Below are 17,090 nucleotides of genomic sequence, written 5' to 3'. Positions count from 1 at the left end.
ACCATAGTGAGAGAGGCCCTCCGTCCACTGTTGAAGGTGACAGCGACTGACACTTATGTTGTGATTGAAACGGCTGATACACATGTTGCTCCCCCTGAATGACTTTTTGAAATTGTCCTGTTAATTGAAGGTGACATGCAGCGAACTGTAAAAGGGGTATTTTGGGAAAATCTTTCGTCTACGTATGACATTTTGCTTTCGGAGGCTGACTGGCCCCCACCTTTTGTTCTCGCAGCTCCGCGAGGGGAGGAGGTGATCCTCCCCAGTTTCGCGCACACTGTATCGAGAGTGGAAGCGCTGCATTTTGCAGAAGAGTGGGCTCTGGCGCTTGCGCCGGCTGTGTACCGAAATCAGTGTGGCTGGGATAAATTGTCCCCTAGCCATGAGATTCCTTTACGGTCACAGCCGCAGCCACAACCTCAGTATCCCATACGGCGTGAAGCTAAAACTTCTGTCGCGGCTATCCTTGAACAATTGGAATATCAAGGTGTAATTGAAACGTGTGTGTCACCAATGAATAATCCCCTTTTTACTGTGAACAAGCCGGACGGCTCATATCGTTTGGTTTTGGATTACCGGCATTTGAACTCGCATTGCCGTAACTGTGCAGTACAGAATACTCACGGCTCTGCCCTAGTGAATAGTCTTGAGCGTAAACGGTTCAAAACCACGCTTGACATTTCCAATGGTTTTTATGCACACAGATTAGATGGTCTAAGTTCCCAATGGACCAGTTTTACGTGCGGCGGCGTACAAAAAATGTTTAAACGACTCCCAATGGGCTATAAGAATAGTCCTGGAGTGTTTTCCGCCCGCATAGTCTCTCTTTTGGAGAGCTTCGATCCAGTTGCTTGTTCTTATGTGGATGACATTTATCTCACAGACGACGAACTTTGGGAGCATCTGTGTCGAGTAAACAGCATAATTTGTAACTTTGCAGACATGGGTTACAAGTTTAACTTTGCAAAATCACACATTGCGGAGTACACAGTGTTGTTTCTGGGTTATGAACTTAACCACGAAGGAAAGGGGTTGGCTCCTCACTTCCTGGAGAAGTGCGCGCAGTTGCGCTCTCCGACAACGCTGAAAAAATTACAGTCTTTACTGGGTTTTTTAAATTTCGGGAGGACATACATTCCGGAATATGCCCAGCGTATCAAGCCTTTGTATGCCTTGATGCAACCATCTTTTTCCAAATCATGCTGGCTGCCTGAGCATTCACACATTCTGCAGTCTTTGCAGGCTGATTTGCTCGCTTCTGACTACTTACAGACTCGTGATAACCAGACCAACCTGGTGATAAGAATTATCCCTGGGGCGGTGGGTTTCACGTACCTGACTTTTAATGAGGGAGACACAGTGCCTATTGCTTACAAGTCACACTTGTACACTTCGGCTGAACTGCGTTTTCCACTGTGGAGAAAGTTTTAACGGCTGTACAGATGGCTATTCTTAAGGAACGTGCCCTGTCACAGGGAAAACGCATGTTGGTGGTTACCCCGTGTCCTGCCTTGGAGGCAGTCACGAAAGCCAGTGTACCTAATTCTAAAGCTTTGCACCCTCGGTGGATTCAGTGGGCTACATCCTTGACATCCCAGGATGTCACGTTTATATTTGACGCCGCTTTACGGTCGCAGGAGTATTTACAGTATGAATTTGTTCATCCTGCTCCTTTAGCGATGCGGCCGTTGGAGGATTTCCATTGTATCATTTACACTGATGGTTCGGCGCAGGTTGCGCATGGCTCTAAACATGCCTACGTTTCCGCATGCGCCATTGTGGTCGGTGCCATGGTGAACGATGAGTTCAAGTCCAGTGTCGTGCACACGCAAACACTGGGGGACTGCACCGCACAATTAGCAGAGCTTCGTGCTCTTATGCTCGCATTGGAGTACGCTGATCCTAGTGTGACGACTTTAATCGTAAGTGATTCTTACTACTGTGTCCAGTCTTACAATGAGAACTTGTTCTTTTGGATTCAGAATGATTTTCGTGATTCCAAAGGTAGCACAATAAAACATAAAATGATCTGGGTCCGAGTGGCGGAACTTAAAGAGAAGCTGCCGCTCGTGTTTGTGATTCATACTCTCGGCCATCAGCGCGTGGGGGTCCACGCTGTTGGTAATTCGCTTGCTGATGAGGCAGCGAAGTCTGCGGTATCAAAATACTTAGTTGCAGCAGTCACGAGGTCCAAAAGCAAAATAGATGATGACATCTTGGCGGCTGTTGCTGCCACGGAGAAGGGAGGTAAATATCCTGCGGGGTTCCCTTCGAAGTACACATACCACTTAAGTCCCGATAAGGTTCCTTATGTGAAAATTCCTGAAGTTGGTGAACGTCTAGTTCCCAACTCGGATCGCAGGGCTTCTCTGATTACAGCTGCTCATGAAGGTGTGGCGTCTGCGCATGCGGGCGTCTCAGCCACTGTAACTCAGCTACAACAATGGTTCTGGTGGCGGGGACTATACAAACAGACGCGCGATTATGTCCTTATGTGTGACATTTGCCAGCAGATTAAGCCTTCTACTGCTGCGCGTCCGCCTCAGACACAGTTGTACATCTCTAATAAACCGCTTGGTTGCGTTTATTTGGATCACTGCGGTCCTTTTTCTTCTGATACTGCGTATAAATACATCTTAGTAGCAGTTGATTCATGCACACGCTTTGTGTGGGTATGGCCGCATCGAAGCGCTGATTCACGGACTGTCATTAAGGATTTGCGTGTCTTTGTGGGAATTTTTGCCTGTGGTACTTTCCATTCGGACCAGGGTCCGGCTCTCGCCTCTAAGGCGTACAAGGATGCTATGGTTTCGATGGGAGTCCAAGTCAAGTTTTCAAGTCCCTACAAGCCCGAGGGCAATAGTGTAGTAGAACGAATGAACCGCGACTTAAAGCAATCTTTGACAGCCCGAGTTATAGGCACTGGTAGAAACTGGCTGGCCCACCTCTATGGCGTGCAGCGTGCGCTTAATAATCTCCCTAGAAGGTCTCTGGGTGGGCGGACCCCATACGAAATGCTCTTTGGTATCAAGATGTACGTCCCTGACCTCGATGGTGTAGACTGCCAGGCCCAGGCCGCGGCCTTTGACGTAGATGAACATTGCAATGTTTTACAGGATCTACAAAAGACCAGAGACAGTCTTGCTAAGGAACACTTGCCCTCCAAGTCGGATGATGCGTTGCAGATCCCGGTAGTTGGCTGGCTACCCCAAGTTGGAGAACTGGTTCGAGAGAAGATCGATAACAAGAAGGAGTTTGGTCCCTCATATCGTGCACCAGTTCGAGTTCTTGGAGTGAAGGGCACAAGAACAGTCATTTTACCACCGCTTCCAGGTCGTAAAGAGAACAGATTTATTTCTATTGACAATGTCAAGACACACAGGGTGGCCGATTCTTCATAGCATGACACCGGCTGTATCCTGTCCTTCCATGGTGAGGCACTCTGTGCTGGCTATTACATCTGGTGCAGAACAGGAGGTGTCGCTCGAGATGCCTGCTATATCCAATCCTTTATTAAATACTATTCCTGTTACTAACATTGATGAGCTGACCTATGCAGATCCTGCTGATTTACAAGCTCGTTTGGCTAACCAGTCCAGATTCTCTTTTGACTCTGATTCGGAACTTTCAAAGAAACCATCGACTATTGCAAAGTATACCACGTTATTTAAAAAACATTTTTTAATTCCACCTTGGACATATGTTTGGCTGATACTATTTTCATTTTATCCTTTTATGTCAATTGGTTTTGTGTTTTATTTTTTCCGCCTGATCGATGGCCATTATGTGAAAGAAAGAACAGGAATTCGGTACCTTAATGGAACATTGGCCCCTCTTTCCTCCTCACATTCAGCACACAGACTAAAAAGAGACTTAAATACAGTAGAGATTACTGCTTGGCCTGTCCTTGATGGGATTGTGTAGGATACGGTTAGGTTTCAGATACATGGCCCCACAGAAGTTATTAATGTTCCTAATGTGCTTAGAGTAAACATGGGAGATGTGATTAAACAAAATATTTGTTCTGATGATTGGGATCTTCAGGCCGTAGAAGCATTGTTCTCTGATTTGAAATATTATGCGGCCTTTGATGCTGAGGATTTGTACTTAGATTCTGTCAATTATGGTGATTTGTTTTGTTATCAACATTATGGAAATAATTTCTTACACAAAACAAGTTCCAGGAGGGTTCCTGTGAACTACACACAGTGGGAACATTGTCCTGCTCCTTTGCAAGTGAGCTCAAGTACATTTCTGGGAAAATACTCTTATTTTACAGATTTTAATCAATCAAATCCTGAGTCGTTTTATTTTAAAGTGACACAGAAATTCATGTCCAAAGTTAGACTTACCGATACAAAATTGCTGTATTCGAAGTCCTTTCTAGACAGGTTAGCTGTAGATGGCTATGAGTTATGGAAGGAGGTTATAGACCTTAAATCGGTTTGGGGTACCAGAGATTGGCAGGTACAAGGCACTGAGGCTTTGCATCGTGCATGTCTCATCCCTAATCACATGTTGTTTTTAAATTCTACTATTTCCCAGACAACATGTTTTGGATTGGCTACATCTAAAAAATTAAATGCACCAACCATCCCTGATTTGGAAGAATATTCAGGTTGGAATAATTTCACTACATTGTCCATAAGTGAGATACAAGCCCTATTGCACAATTCCTCCTTTAATATTACCAGTTTTGATCCAGAGGGGTGGCTTTTATGGCAAAGAAGCTCTGATTCTTGCCAACGTCGTTTTTTGGGTTTGTCTGAAGGTTTTACACAAATCAGGCCTGATCCCCGTTTTGAAACAGATCACACTGTTACTACTTATTCAGTGGGCAAATTGTGTCAGAACTGGTTACAACATTCCACTTTGGCTGCAGTTAAACTGCATCTGTCCCAGTTGAATGAGAATATAGAGCTGAATGATTTTATAAAAGGCCCGGCTAAGGGTAGATCTAAACGCTGGCTTTATGCTGTGTACAATGAAATTTGGAAATTTTCACAGATTGAGGCAGCTAAACGCCTGAGAGCTATTGATCAAGCAAATTTGGAAAAAGTGCTTGCAGTGGTCGATAACAGTATTAACATGCTTTCTTCCAGAATTTACACGTTGGATAATATTGTTTCTTCTGTTGTTGATATTGTACATGATGAAGTGTCCACGTTATACCATGGTCAGAATCAATTACGCTCTGTAATGCAGTTTGCATGGACCCTACAGACACTTAAGTCTGGTCGAGTTCCCTGGAACTCGTTGAACGTTTCGTCCCTATTCGCCCCTTTTAATCTGACTGAAAAACAACGCATGCTTTCAATGCGTGATGCATCATTTTCTATGTTACATATTGAAAGGCTAGAATCCTTACCGTTCTCTGTTGCTGAAACCACTACGGCTACATGGCTTATTCATGGATTAATTACATTACCATTTCCCTTATACAAATTTACTAATTGTATGCGGTATATTGCTATAGGACGATATGAACCACTAGGCAATGCATTCCTCCATGAGGCATGGTTGTTACCATACACATACAGATGTCTGAAGGATGGAAAAGAAGTTAATCTTAATGGTGAGGAATGCACACAGTCACCTGACCATTCATTAATATGCAGACACATCCAGTTACACGGTTCTTGTAATCAGGACCGGCCAAATTTAGCATGTGTTTTAAAAGGCACGCCAGTTCCAGCAGTAGTACCCACATTTACATTATTGGCTAATGGTAGTTATTTGCTTTTAAACAACGAGGTATGTTGTGGGTTATTAATTGGTGTGGCTTATGTGGTAACTGTATCAGAGCGTGTGGTGTGTTGCAAAAACGTTCTATACCCACCCACGCATGGGTCTTCAGATGTCTCCATCTGGCCACGGATACCAACCTTGAAGGCGAAGTTCAATGGTTTAAGCAGAATAAGGGCCCTTTTGTCTCAAAAACAAGTGACCCTGAGTTCGGCCCGGGAAAATTATGTCCTTCACATAGCTAACACACGCACAGAGGTGCAGGCGCTTTTAAATACTGACTTGCCGTTTCATTTCTGTGAGCTGGTGCACCAGATCTTTAATGCATCTTCCACGACTGGGCTCGCACATTTTTTTAAATTGGTTAGCAGTGGCCTCGTGACTACATTTGAGAAAATCTTTGGTATCATTCCCACGTTTTTCCATTCTATTTTTTCAAGTTTGTTTGGTGGACTACCTGTTTTACTGGCTGTGGCTGCGGGCTTTTTGTTATTGTTTTTCTTTATAAAACATGGATGCCCATCCTGCGCAAGAAGCCGTTCAACGCCTCCTGACACTGTGCCGTAATCGGATGCTCAATTACTATGGAACATTGCCGCTTGCAGCATTAAGCACGGCTTATAGATTGTCATTTCGGTTCACTGACTTCACGTGTGTCCAACCTGTGTTTCACTGCCTGAGCTGCGAGTTCGATTGGGCCATTGATTTGTGTCTATACTTGAGGACTGCTCCTGACGTCGATTTTGATCAGCTAATGCGTCCCGTAGTGGCTCACGAGCTGATTTGTTCTGGCGAAAGAGTTATGGCCTTGGCAGTGATAAATGGAGTACTGGGTCAATGGGAGATCTCTGCAGCGGCACATGCCTTTCTGACACACAGCGTTCTGGTGAACCCACCGAGTTGTCCTCTGACGTTACAGGAGGATCCGATGCTGGAGGAGCACGTATGTTCTTTCCCATTGCTGAATTGGATTGCTGAACTATTTTCGGATGATGGCAGTGATTTCATACTGGAGGCTGTTGCAACTTACTTTGCATATACTGTCCAATCGTGAGATGCCTGGGAGGATTGCTTTGTTGTGGAATATGACTTTCCCCTTGCTGAATTGGAGGGATGAACTGTGCTCAGATGATGGAGAGTTCAATCATGCGATGTCGCTGAGAATAACGTCAATGTGGCACATGACTTTGGATATCAGATAAGTGCCTTGTTTTTTCTCTTACAGACATTTGGATTAATGCGACCTGGTCCTACATTTCATATTTTGGAGACCTGGCGGATAACTTTTGGTTCGAAAGTTTTGTTTTTATTTTTAGATTTGAGGCCACTGTAGGCATTCATACATATTCATTCATACATAAATTTTTTAGCATATTTTAGCTCAAGATTATTGAACTTTGCTTTCATTTTATGTATCTGATTTAGTATTGCCTTTCCCTTATGTTTGACGGTGCTCGGATCATTGGGGGGGTGTCATATGGATACTTCGTTACATATATTGCGTTAAGTTAGCATGAGTGTATTACATGTTTAAACAGCCATTTTTCCTTCGGCTTCAGTTTTGCACACGACACCTACTTGTTGTTGTCGCTTTCACCCTAGAAGCGGTGATGTGATTTATTTGAGAATAATATGTTATTACTATGCTATCAGCTTTGCTTGGTACACTTGGTACAACTGTCTGCACACTGAGAGCTGCACACTCTAAGAATAATCTAACACAAGGTTGCTGGGAGGCCTGATCCTCGCACCACATTAGACATAACACAAATAATGTTGATGCCAACATTTTGGGCTCTACGCGGGTTTAAGATAGAGTTACAGGGAATGAACGTAGACACTTGGTGCTGCGCATGAAGAGAGCTGGTAGCTGTTGATGTGATCTACTCCTACTGACATTTAGAGGTATGGGTCCGCCCTGCTAAAACCCGAATGAGACCTTCTTAGATATAATATAATATACTAAATAGGGTGCGCAAAATATAGGTGATATAGATTTCTATAGATTTTGCATTGTAACATGCTATCACCTTTTGCTTACTATGGATTAGTGACTATGCTGCTAACTCTGATTTTTATAATCTGCATTTTGGTATTATACAAGATACTGCGTTTGAGAACCTTGCATTGAATAATAAATATTTCAAACTTGCACGTGTGTTCTTTGACTCAAAGTTTTGGGTTGAAATGATTATATAACGAAAGAGTGTTCATGTGTTCCACGATTCCTGAGGTATTCTAAAGATCATGTTCTGGTTTGTCTAAGACATGGATCATTTCATAATGATCCATGAGACACTGTAGCTAGCTAGGTAAGGGGATTTCTGACACTGAGATGGGTTTTGGATCATCCTAACTCACTGAGGTTCTAGATCTCTATGCACAGTTCTGTGGGAGAACGGAAACCCTGCTACAAGACCCTCGCGGGTATGTAGCGTGCTTAACTTATTACTGATTGATTGATTGATTGAACTTGCAAGAAAAGGTTGGACATGTGCCAACCATTAACCAATTGTAGGCTATGATTTTGGAATGACACAGACATAAACCAATCTTAACCAGTGGGATGTGTCAGACCCCACAAAGTACATACAGCAGATCACCTGGCAGCTGCGCTGCCTAGGCTCGATCTAAGAAAAGAAGGAGGGATGGCAATAACTCACTCCCAAGACAAAATAGCAATCTTCACAAGAAGCACCGCCGCCTAGGGAGACAAGCATTTACCATGCAATAGGTCAATCGTTTGCAAGAGTTTGAGCTATAGGAATTGTAAATGATTTTACTTTTTATTTATGTGTTGGTTTTTAAAACATAAATTAAAGGCATTGTCGTTTATAATGCCAGTACCTTAAACTCTCACAAATGCAGGACCTATTGCATTGCAAATGCTTGCTTTTAGTGTTGGAGTCCACCAGTGCCAGTATCAGTGGGTTATTGATTATCAGAATGGAGGGAGCGTGAGGGCATTGGAGCAATGCCTGACGTCTTAGGCCGTCCTATACCCATCGCACACAGTCAGTCATGGTAACATCTGTCCTTCTGTAAGGGTGGATGATATAGTGCCGTGGACAGGGGGGTGCGATGTACCAGGTCTCCCTCCACCACCACATGCGGTTGAAATTTGATGGGATATGTCCAGTAGTGGGCATATAGAGCCTGTGCACATAGTGCATATAATAATAATAATAAAATCATTTGTAAAGTGCCTGGCTACACCGACTGGTGTGTAACAGCACTATAGAAATGGTTATAAGCAGTGTCTGTTCCTCCGAGCGCGCAGTGCTTCATGTGGAGCGCGCACCCACAGCACATCCCAGGAGATCATTCGTGCCACCGTTTTTATAACGTAAGCGGTGCGAAAAATGATAATTTCCTGGTTGTGGTGGCTCCTGCACTTGCTGTATTTCCTCCTTCATGAAGTGCAGCTGAGGGCTGTTGGTGGGCGATTGTGAAAATATTTGTAAATTGTAGCGCCGTAATGAGCTGCAATTAACATGAATATTTTCACAATGGCCCACAATCAGCCCGCAGCCGTGCTCCTTTAAGAGAAGAAATGCAGCCAAATGTACGACTTGTGATGCCTTTCTTCTCTTAAAGGAGCACGGCTGTGGGATGATTGCGGGCCATAGTGAAAAAATTGATGTTAATTGCGGTGCATTATGGTGCGGCAATTAATAAATATTTTCACAATTGCCCGCAATCAGCCCACTAATAAGGTACTTGGAAAGCTTTTAACCTTGAATGGAAAGTTGCACTGTCACACATCACTACGTGATACAAGCTTTGGTGGGCGGTATTTGCCTTTCGCAAAATGTGGCGAAACGGCAAAAAATCTCCGCGAACACGTGGAATTTCGCGTGCTCGCCGAGATTTCGGGGGCAGGGCTTTTTTTCGAGTTCACATGCCTCTCTTGTGTTTATAAAAGGTCAGAGACCCATCAGAGCTGCAGATGATCCTGGTCACAGGAACTGCACGGGATTGTGCTCGTGAAATTCAAGGTTGCAAAGGCCTCCATCAAGCACCCCTGCTAATTTTTGAGGATAGATATGAAGAGAAAAAATACATGACCAGCCTCGACAAAGCTCATAATTTTTTTGGCCTGATTAATGAGTTACTGAATTTGAGCTTAAATTCGGGCACCTGCTTTATTTATATCTGTAAGTGCTTCCTTTTGAGCTTAAATTTTTGTGACAGGAGCACTGTGCCAGAGTTACTGAATTGAAGCTTAAACTCGGGCACCTGCTTTCTTATATCTTAACTGTAAGTGATTCCTGTTGACCATTAATTTTTGTGACAGCAGCATCGTGCCATAATGAATCCTGCCCTTCATATTTATCCAAGAAGACGCCACAGTTTTGTGCGATACCTCTACTCAACTGGAGTACTTTCTACTGGCTAATCAGTAAGTGCTACCTCGGTAAATGTATAGTGCTTTTCCTAAACTATAGCTGCGTAAAGGGCCAGAAGAGTTGTCTCCAGTGACCATGTGTGTGTGTAACTTTGCCAAAGCGCCGAAGGGCGCCGGTCTCCCTTGAGTGAGCTGTACACCACAGTGGGTAAAGGGCAGGAAAACGGTGCACACTACTAGTGTGTGTGGCGGGGCCAAACGGGCGGGTTTCTTTGCGAGTTCACATGCCTCTCTTGTGTTTATAAATGTCAGAGACTGATCAGAGCAGCAGATGAGGAGAAAGAAGCTCCTGGTCACAGGAACTGCACGGGGAATGCGCTCGTGAAAGTCAAGGATGCAAAGGCCTCCATCAAGCATCTCAGCTAATTTTCGAGGGTAGATATGGGGGGAAAGCACACCTGCCCAGCCTCGACAAAGCTCACGATGTTTTTGGGCTGATTAATGAGTTACAGAATTTGAGCTTAAATTCGGGGACCTGCTTTATTTATATGTGTAAGTGCTTCCTGTTGAGCTTTAATTTTTGTGACAGGAGCACTGTGCCAGAAAGAATCTTGTCATTCATATTATCAATGAAGATGCTTCCGTTCCACCACGGATTGCAGAAGTTTTGACATTTTTGTGTTCCGAGCGCGGAACGGAATTTGCGCCCACCCCTACTTTGTTGTACTGATGTGTACGTCTACTCCGTTGCTTCTCATTGGTATTCTAATGGATCACCTGTGACTGCTTGGCTTCCAGGAGAATATTGAGTTTGTAGTTTTTCCAAAGAAAAGAGGAAACATACGAGCGCAATAGAAAGAATACTATTGGTTTTTTGAGAGTAAGCAAACTGGGGTGAATATTTTAGACTAATGTCTTAAGGAAGAGTCTTGTTGCTGTAACAAATACTGCTTTTTGCCATCTTTACACATTGTTTTCATTTAGCCCCATAAAAGGGGTCCAAATCAAGATGGTTCGATTCTTAGGGTGAACCAACTTTCTTTGCACACTTTAAACACGCACAGTTTTAGTTGCTAGCTTTCAGCGTCACACTGGTAGGCAGCCCAAAAATATGCATTGTTCCATATCCTATTAGGTTATCATCGTATTCACCTGAGGCTGTATATAGTCCTTATAAGAATCAATCGTAGTGCTGTAGAGGGCTTTTTATCATCGATTGATTCTGCGCAGTGAAGTACGAGCATTAAAATTTGACCAGGTGCATGCCACGTTGTTGTTTGAGAGAGATAAAGCAATGTCTTGGGTTTCTGGAGAGTGGAACACTTTATAGGGCCACAAAGAACGGTTTATGCTCAGATTGTTTCACCAGCCTTTAACTCTTGTATTCGCTTGGAGGAAGCTGATATGACAAGCAGCTGAGGTAAAATGCGGTGACTCATGGTGGTTATCACTCCATATACCAGAAATGTCCTTATCAGTGCAGCGCTACACAGGGCAGGTCTGGCGTATTGAGGCAGTGGTTTAATTCACACCCAGAAAGCACACGTCGCACCTCCTGCCCCCTCCTTTAGGCTGCTGCTGCTGTGCACTCATGATAGTTTAAGATAGGAGATGCCTTATGAAATCAGTGAACCTTTACACCCCACCCCCGCCTGTACTGGAAAAATAAAGCCTGTGTCTTTTCCACTTTAGAGAAGTGCGCACAGCATGTACAGTGCTGAGTCTTGTATAAGTTTACAAAAAACAATAGAGTTGCCAACCTTCACTTCTGTTCTTACATATGATAGGTCTGAGAGCGGAAACTTATCTGGTGTATTAGAATAATGACAAACAGGATTGGGACCGTATAGGGACATTGTGAGGATGAATGCTAGAGAGCAATGGAATGGGACGTGGAAGGAGGACAAAAGAGACCCAAGGGAAGTGCATGGGACATCACATGACTGACACACACCTAAACCAGCCAAGACTTCTGGTTGGTTTCAGATAAATTAGTAATAGCAATTATTTTGTTCTCTATAATTAATATTGGAAATATTTCAATCCTGAAATTGTGAGATTGAATTAAACATTACTGAGGGCTGTGGAAGGGGTAGTGGTTGTCAGAGTGACTCGGTCTCTTCTGTTCTGTTCACTGTGTGTTGGAGGTGTATGCCCTTTTTCCACCACAGCTCCTTCATCTGCATATCTTACTCCCCATCTATTTCCTCTTCATCACCCTCTTTTCACTCTTAACTAAAGGCACTTCCTCGCATCTTCTTCACTTCACCACCCCAAACACAACGCACCCACTCACCTGGAAACACTGCAATTTCTTTTACTTTCACCATATGCAATATTTTAACAACTGTATACCTCCCTCACACACATTTGGACTGAATCACAATTACAACTAAAATATGTGACCATTGTCTGCGTGCCCTGCAGAGGGGCCAAGGATTGGATGACCACGCATTATGAACACCTGTTTAACCCACTGACGAGCACCGTCAAAACAAGCACTGCATTCAGCCTCCAATCCAGACTCATGAGCACATGGAGAACTCTGTTTAAAGTAGGAACTATAGAAGAGTAATCTGCTACACTGAAAAAATACAAAAACAACACCCTGGAATTAGATAGCACTTTTACGGAATGCAAGATTAAGAAAAATACATAAAATAAAAGAAGCATTGGCATAGCCAAAAGGTCTCGCCTTTGGAACCTTATAAGTATTTAGTTATGCAGTACAATATCCCTGGTGCAACAACATCAACTGTTGCATGGCTAAACACTGATAAGGTCCCAAAGGCGAGACCTATTGGCTATGCCAATGCTTGTTCTTTAGGGCAGCTCTGCCCCCGCGGTGGGCATTTCTTTTCACCGCCCAGTGGTTTCTGGGAGCTGTAGTTCTAGGTCAGCTCATTGGAATTCGCTTCTGATGACTTAGTTGGTGATGCTTTGGATGTAGAAACATAGGATAGAGGGGGCAGTAGAGAAACTCGTAAGAGGCATGACCGTAAAGGGACACGTTAACATGTTATGGCTGGGGAGCTGGACAATGGGCATTGGAGGGGTATGAGCTCAGTGGTATGAGGGGAAAGACGTAAGGAAGCTCGGAGAGGAAGAAAACTCTACTGTGGGGAGGGAGCCAAAAGGGTGGCTATAAGTCGATATACGTTTTGGAGAATGGAGAGAGAGTTCCGAAGAGGAGTAGGTAAGGAAGTGAGGTGAGGGTGCATGGAGGAGGTTTGGTGGACAGAAGAAGTGAAGAGGATGGTAGATAACCACAGCGAGAGTAACTAGGCTTCCACAAACATGAGCATTTACGATATTGTAAGAACCCTTCCTTATAAAGCCAAACTCAAAGTTAAGGGGGAGGGGGTTTTCTGACGTGTCACTTGACGAGGGTGCATAATGCTGCACCATAGACGAAGGATGGCAGGATGGTCCTCCCAGTACGTACTATCAAGGGAGCAAGCATCGATTACTAGAGAGACCTTAGTCTAAGTTGTGTTATTGATCTCTGGGTATGGCGCTTCCTTCCAGTCTCTTGCTGTGGAGCTTCAACATGGGGGCTGTTGGCAAAAGGATAGGAGAGAGGCTCGTAATAGCATTCACGCGTTTAGGGCCTCATTGTGAGTGTTCCACTATTTTAACTCTTAATGTCACATCTGGCAAACACTGGTGGTAGGAAGCCATGGGTTCCTCAGTTAAAGCCCTACAAGATTTACCATGAAATATTTCTTTTTGTGTCTGCTGTTTGCCAAGACCATTTGTTTTTAATACTCGGTATATAATGCACAACAAGAGAGATAATGTATTTATTCGTAGGGGCCTCATTAATCCGGCCCTCTTCATCCATTCAAATTCCATATTCCACTATATTAATTCACCACTAATCCTTTATGGGTTCCAGAGTAGCGTGCCACTCACCAATAAAGCGTATCAACGCCCCAACAGGGTTACAAGCGCTATATAAATGCAAACCTTTTTCCCTTTCAACCCCTCCCCAACCTTCTCAATCCAAATAACTGACTAACATATCCACCACTCAAACTACTTTCATATTTCACTGTACTAATTCAATGCTAATCCTTATGGGTTCCCAAGTAGCGTTGTACTTGCCATAAAAAGCGCTTCAAAATCCCATCACGGGTTTCAGGCGCTATATAAATACAAACCTCTTTCCCTCTTCTATCCCACCGCCTACCCTTCTGTAGCCAAATAACTGAATAACATATCCACCACCCAAATTACTGGCCCTGTGGAAGGAGGCCGGTGGCCCCAGTTTCCTTCATATATGACCGTAGCTTTGCTGTGGTTGCAGATGCCTGCACTGCGCTTTCTCATTTCAAACATGACACAACCCCCTCCCCCCCCAGCTGGACTGGCCTCAGCAGGCATCGGGCGTTTGCCTGGTCGGCTAGAAGGGTGGGGTCCGTTTTGGAGCAGTGGGGGCCAGTTTTGTTACTGGGGGCAGTTTTGCATGAGTGAATTAACTGTCTATATGTATAAACATCACTGAGGACTTCGATGCGCGTTTCGCAATCACTAAGAGTGTTGAATATGCAAAGTGTTGACGAGCAAACAAAATGAATTTTTTTTGCAGATGAATCAAGGTATAGTTAGAGAAGAGGGAGGGGTACGCTGCTCGAGAGAGGGTAGTTTGGGCATTGTCGACAGCGCATGGGAGCACGGCTGGAGGGAAAATATTGATTACGAGTTAATGATTAGAACTTAGCACAAATTTGTGAATAAAATGTTGAATAGTTCCGTGTTAGTCTTTAAGGATAGATCACACAGTCTAAATGTTGTTGTTTTTAATATCTGCAGTAAACCCCCGACGAAGAGCTAAAAAAAGCTGGAAATGCATTGGGAACATGATTTACTACTACTGAGGATGTTTCATGCAAACTTCGTGCCTCGGAAAAAGGCTCGGAATAGCATATCTGACACATCAGAAACTTTCCTTGCATAAACAATCGTCTCCCTTGTGACAGGAGAAGGATTTTGTAATCGAATGAAATTATGGAATATGAACGATTAAAACACTCTTGAACATGAAGCATTTTTGTGGTATATTGGAGAGCGTCATCGTGAATCAGCTGTGCGTCCGGTTAGAGTGGTACTCTGCTCTAAGTTCATTATTCTTATAACTGGTAAAGCCAGGTTTTTAGGCCTCTGTGGAAGATGTTCTCAGATTTCTATGCACGCAGCAAAGGTAGCAGAGTGTTGCAATCCAAATAAACTTTATTTAGTTACACAAATGCAGCCATGAAAGTTAAAAATTTACAATACATAGAAAGATTCAGACATATTAAAAAACAGTATAAAAAATGAACAAACCCCAAAATGCTACTCGATATAAAGTGCGAGATGCCAAAAATATCAAAATATACAAAGCTACTAATTCATAAAAGTTAAAAAAAAGTTAAAAATGGGCCTGCTTTCCTTTTACACCTTAAAGAAAGCTAGAGTAACATACTGTGAAATGCCCGTGGACCAACGGCCCACACATTATACATCCATACAAGCCCTTGATTTCATTGCAGATTTTAGAAACCCCTCAACAAAGAACAAACGGTCATCATTCAACAGTTGTAGGTACAAGAGGGCTGAGCGAACTTGTCTGAAATTCAACTTTTTCAAGAGAGGTACCAGGAAATGTTTCCGTGGAACAGAGTCAAATTTGCAGAAGAACATAAAGTGCAGCAAATCCTGTGGAGACAAGCCGTCGCAGCCACAGGACGCTACCACTTGACCTCTGTGACAGCCTTTGGGTCTAGCCAGCAAAAAATGAAACAAATTCATCCTGAACCTGGTTAGAAGAAACTTCTCGTGAGTGGACAGGGACCCCAGGAGGTCGGGCTCTGTAAGTGGGTTGTTTTGAGCATTATAAACCTGCGGACACTTACTTTCCTGAGTTCCTGCTCGCATCTATCTAGTTTCTTTAAAGACAAATAGGATAACTTTACTGACTCCACATCCCTCCTGGTGATTGTTTCAGGCTTATGACACAGCTCTACATGTCCTATCTCTTCCAGGCTTCCTTTGATGAAATTAAGCCATGGAATCTGGAGGGCTTTATCCAGAGTCAAACACTCCCTCAATATAATGTGAGTGAGATTTAGCTCAGGATTCAGCCAGCATTTAAACCAAAATACAATAGGGCGTGAGGCTAGAGTATCACACAAAAACAGAACCCCAAGTTCTTCGCGGGCCGACAAATTAGAAAGGCTTTGTGGGGCGCACATCAGGCGCTTTAAAAATGTGTTCTCTGCCACCTGTAAGGGGCTCACCATAGTGTGACCCCAGATTTCACTCCTGTAACTGGCTATAGCTGTGGTAATTTAGTAATAATTAGATTAAGCCTTAGCAGAAGACATCTCGAGTTTAGACGTTATCTTGTCCGTTTACGGAATCCATTTTTTATTTCTGTCGGTCATTTTGGCTGCCATGTGTTTAGTCCTACCTTCCTGTCAACTGGTCTTGAAATCTGCCTAGAGACAAGATATTTTTATCCTCCACTACTTTGCGCATGCCCTGTTCAGTCTGCAACTGTTACTGATATGTAACTGACAAGATGTGTCCACAAGAATAGGCTAACAGATAGCCCTTCCCACTTGTTGCTAGCACACTCGCTGAATGACCTTATATGTTCTGTAACCAACACTCTGTGCCTTGTACCGCCTTCAGATGAGCCCCTATGTTGGTAGAAAAGTACCAAGCTCCTTCAGTCAGTGTGCTACCTCATACTTTACCAAAGGGTGCTGTGTGAATGTAGTTCCACCTCTTGAGGTTTAATTCACCCTGTCTTTTCTATTCCAGGTTCTGTGCCAACTTCTTACTATTGGTCTAAAGGACTTTATGCAGAGAAGGGCAAATCCCTTGCATTAGTGGGCCTGGCTGAGGCTGGCTACAACATAGCCAGGCTTTTTGCCTGATATACCTTTAACAAGGCACCTATTGGTTTCCTCGCTATCTTTGTGGAAAAATTAAATTGCCGCATTAGCCC

The 17,090-nt window shown here is 43.7% G+C and overlaps 1 pseudogene; it reads left to right on the top strand.

Moving 5' to 3' along the window:
• Positions 1-16,206, top strand: part of LOC147737003 (protein-L-histidine N-pros-methyltransferase pseudogene) — a 41,221-nt pseudogene extending 25,015 nt beyond the window's left edge.
• The last annotated feature ends 884 nt before the right edge of the window (positions 16,207-17,090 follow it).

Source organism: Lissotriton vulgaris, chromosome 1_1, assembly GCF_964263255.1.
Source record: "Lissotriton vulgaris chromosome 1_1, aLisVul1.2, whole genome shotgun sequence".
Taxonomy (NCBI): Eukaryota; Metazoa; Chordata; class Amphibia; order Caudata; family Salamandridae; genus Lissotriton; species Lissotriton vulgaris.
Note: the sequence above shows the minus strand (reverse complement) of the source record. Positions and strands in the feature narration are given on the sequence as shown.